Source organism: Schistocerca nitens, chromosome 10, assembly GCF_023898315.1.
Source record: "Schistocerca nitens isolate TAMUIC-IGC-003100 chromosome 10, iqSchNite1.1, whole genome shotgun sequence".
Taxonomy (NCBI): Eukaryota; Metazoa; Arthropoda; class Insecta; order Orthoptera; family Acrididae; genus Schistocerca; species Schistocerca nitens.
The window spans coordinates 38,379,805-38,384,001 of NC_064623.1; the positions used below are offsets into that span (position 1 = coordinate 38,379,805).

Below are 4,197 nucleotides of genomic sequence, written 5' to 3' on the forward strand. Positions count from 1 at the left end.
ATAGTTTAGCTCAACCACAATCGATCTCAACGATACATGAACAAAATAACACTGTCGCCAGCTCGCCACGGCTCAAGCGTATCCATAAAAGAATGATCAACTTATAAATTTTAACTGTATCAACTGCAATTTTAACTGTATCAACTGCAAGCGAAGTAGAGTGTTGGTTGAAAGTGATTGAAAAAGTTTTAGATAAGCGCGTGTTCGAGTACTGCTTTGCTGTTTTCCATCTTGCAGCGTCACATACGCCGCTACCCAAAATGGTAATTCTAAGCGTGCAAAAAATGTTCAAATGTGTGTGAAATCGTATGGGACTTAACTGCTAAGGTCATCAGTCCCTAAGCTTACACACTACTTAACCTAAATTATCCCAAGGACAAACACACACACCCATGCCCGACTCGAACCTCCGCCGGGACCAGCCGCACAGTCCATGACTGCAGCGCCCCCGACCGCTCGGCTAATCCCGCGCGGCTTCCTGGTATGTACTTTAATCCTTTCAGATCTGAATTTATCTGGAGAAGAAAAATTTTTCACACAGTGGTAATGCTCTTAGGCAATTTTTTTAATGATTTTAAATGCCAGATTTATACAAAAAAATGTACCCGTTTTCAAAACGTACTTTGTACACTTGGCTTCACTTTATCGACTAAAATAACTAACTGCAAAATATTCCCTATTGAGATAAAAAACCTCCTCCCGAACAGGTCATGAAGGCCCAACGGTACCGACCGGCCGCCGTGTCATCCTCGACACATGGGCGGCACTGGATGCGGATATGGAGGGGCATGTGGTCAGCACACCGCTCTCCCTGCCGTACGTCAGTTTCCGGAGCCGTTACTTCTCAATCAAGTAGCTCCCCAATTTGTCTCACAAGGGCTGAATGCAACCACGCTTGCCAACAGCGCTCTGCAGACCGGATGGTCACCCATCCAAGTGCTAGCCCAGCCCGACAGCGCTTAACTTCGGTGATCTGACGGGAACCGGTGTTAGCACTGTGACAAGGCCGTTGGCTCTCTATTGAAATGAATAGTAAAATAATCATTCAATAATGACGATTCAAAATAACAAGAACAATATTCAGTTATACATGTGGTTCCTGAAGAGGGGCAGCAGCCTTTTCAGTAGTTGCAGGGGCAACAGTCTGGATGATTGACTGATCTGGCCTTGTAACATTAACCAAAACGGCCTTGTTGTGCTGGTACTGCGAACGGCTGAAAGCAAGGGGAAACTACAGCCGTAATTTTTCCCGAGGACATGCAGCTCTACTGTATGATTAAAAGATGATGGCGTCCTCTTGGGTAAAATATTCCGGAGGTAAAATAGTCCCCCATTCGGATCTCCGGGCGGGGACTACTCAAGAGGACGTCATTATCAGGAGAAAGAAAACTGGCGTTCTACGGATCGGAGCGTGGAATGTCAGATCCCTTAATCGGGCAGGTAGGTTAGAAAATTTAAAAAGGGAAATGGATAGGTTAAAGTTAGATATAGTGGGAATTAGTGAAGTTCGGTGGCAGGAGGAACAAGACTTTTGGTCAGGTGATTACAGGGTTATAAATACAAAATCAAATAGAGGTAATGCAGGAGTAGGTTTAATAATGAATAAAAAAATAGGAGTGCGGGTTAGCTACTACAAACAGCATAGTGAACGCATTATTGTGGCCAAGATAGACACAAAGCCCATGCCTACTACAGTAGTACAAGTTTATATGCCAACTAGCTCTGCAGATGATGAAGAAATTGATGAAATGTATGACGAGATAAAAGAAATTATTCAGGTAGTGAAGATAGACGAAAATTTAATAGTCATGGGTGACTGGAATTCGTCAGTAGGAAAAGGGAGAGGAAACATAGTAGGTGAATATGGATTGGGGGGAAGAAATGAAAGAGGAAGCCGCCTTGTAGAATTTTGCACAGAGCATAACTTAATCATAGCTAACACTTGGTTCAAGAATCATAAAAGAAGGTTGTACACCTGGAAGAATCCTGGAGATACTAAAAGGTATCAGATTATATAATGGTAAGACAGAGATTTAGAAACCAGGTTTTAAATTGTATTTCCATGGGCAGATATGGATTCTAACCACAATCTCTTGGTTATGAAATGCAGATTGAAACTGAAGAAACTGCAAAAAGGTGGGAATTTAAGGAGATGGGACCTGGATAAACTGAAAAAACGAGAGGTTGTAGAGAGTTTCAAGGAGAGCATAAGGGAACAATTGACAGGAATGGGGGAAAGAAATACTGTAGAAGAAGAATGGGTAGCTCTGAGGGATGAAGTAGTGAAAGCAGCAGAGGATCAAGTAGGTAAAAAGATGAGTGCTAGTAGAAATCCTTGGGTAACAGAAGAAATATTGCATTTAATTGATGAAAGGAGAAAATATAAAAATGCAGTAAATGAAGCAGGCAAAAAGGAATACAAACGTCTCAAAAATGAGATCGACAGGAAGTGCAAAATGGCTAAGCAGGGATGGCTAGAGGACAAATGTAAGGATGTAGAGGCTTGTCTCACTAGGGGTAAGATAGATACTGCCTACAGGAAAGTTAAAGAGACCTTTGGAAAGAAGAGAACCACTTGTATTAATATCAAGAGCTCAGATGGAAACCCAGTTCTAAGCAAAGAAGAGAAGGCAGAAAGGTGGAAGGAGTATATAGAGGGTTTATACAAGGGCGATGTACTTGAGGACAATATTATGGAAATGGAAGAGGATGTAGATGAAGATGAAATGGGAGATAAGATACTGCATGATGAGTTTGACAGAGCACTGAAAGACCTGAGTCGAAACAAGGCCCCGGGAGTAGACAACATTCCATTGGAGCTACTGACGGCCTTGGGAGAGCCAGTCATGACAAAACTCTACCATCTGGTGAGCAAGATGTATGAGACAGGCGAAATACCCACAGACTTCAAGAAGTATATAATAATTCCAATCCCAAAGAAAGCAGGTGTTGACAGATGTGAAAATTACCGAACTATCAGTTTAATAAGTCACAGCTGCAAAATACTAACGCGAATTCTTTACAGACGAATGGAAAAACTGGTAGAAGCGGACCTCGGGGAAGATCAGTTTGGATTCCGTAGAAATGTTGGAACACGTGAGGCAATACTAACCTTACGACTTATCTTAGAAGAAAGATTAAGAAAAGGCAAACCTACGTTTCTAGCATTTGTAGACTTAGAGAAAGCTTTTGACAATGTTGACTGGAATATTCTCTTTCGGATTCTGAAGGTGGCAGGGGTAAAATACAGGGAGCGAAAGGCTATTTACAATTTGTACAGACACCAGATGGCAGTTATAAGAGTCGAGGGGCATGAAAGTGAAGCTGTGGTTGGGAAAGGAGTGAGACAGGGTTGTAGCCTCTCCCCGATGTTATTCAATCTGTATATTGAGCAAGCAGTAAAGGAAACAAAAGAAAAATTCGGAGTAGGTATTAAAATTCATGGAGAAGAAGTAAAAACTTTGAGGTTCGCCGATGACATTGTAATTCTGTCAGAGACAGCAAAGGAAGAGCAGTTGAACGGAATGGACAGTGTCTTGAAAGGAGGATATAAGATGAACATCAACAAAAGCAAAACGAGGATAATGGAATGTAGTCATATTAAATCGGGTGATGCTGAGGGAATTAGATTAGGAAATGAGACACTTAAAGTAGTAAAGAAATTTTGCTATTTAGGGAGTAAAATAACTGATGATGGTCGAAGTAGAGAGGATATAAAATGTAGACTGGCAATGGCAAGGAAATCGTTTCTGAAGAAGAGAAATTTGTTAACATCGAGAATAGATTTAAGTGTCAGGAAGTCGTTTCTGAAAGTATTTGTATGGAGTGTAGCCATGTATGGAAGTGTAACATGGACGATAACTAGTATGGACAAGAAGAGAATAGAAGTTTTCGAAATGTGGTGCTACACAAGAATGCTGAAGATAAGGTGGGTAGATCACGTAACTAATGAGGAGGTATTGAATAGGATTGGGGAGAAGAGAAGTTTGTGGCACAACTTGACTAGAAGAAGGGATCGGTTGGTAGGACATGTTTTGAGGCATCAAGGGATCACAAATTTAGCATTGGAGGGCAGCGTGGAGGGTAAAAATCGTAGAGGGAGACCAAGAGATGAATACACTAAGGAGATTCAGAAGGATGTAGGTTGCAGTAGGTACTGGGAGATGAAGAAGCTTGCACAGGACAGAGTAGCATGGA

At 41.7% G+C, this 4,197-nt stretch overlaps 1 pseudogene; it reads right to left on the minus strand.

Moving 5' to 3' along the window:
- Nucleotides 1-896: 896 nt before the first annotated feature.
- Nucleotides 897-1,014, minus strand: LOC126210953 (5S ribosomal RNA; annotated as a pseudogene).
- Nucleotides 1,015-4,197: the final 3,183 nt, after the last annotated feature.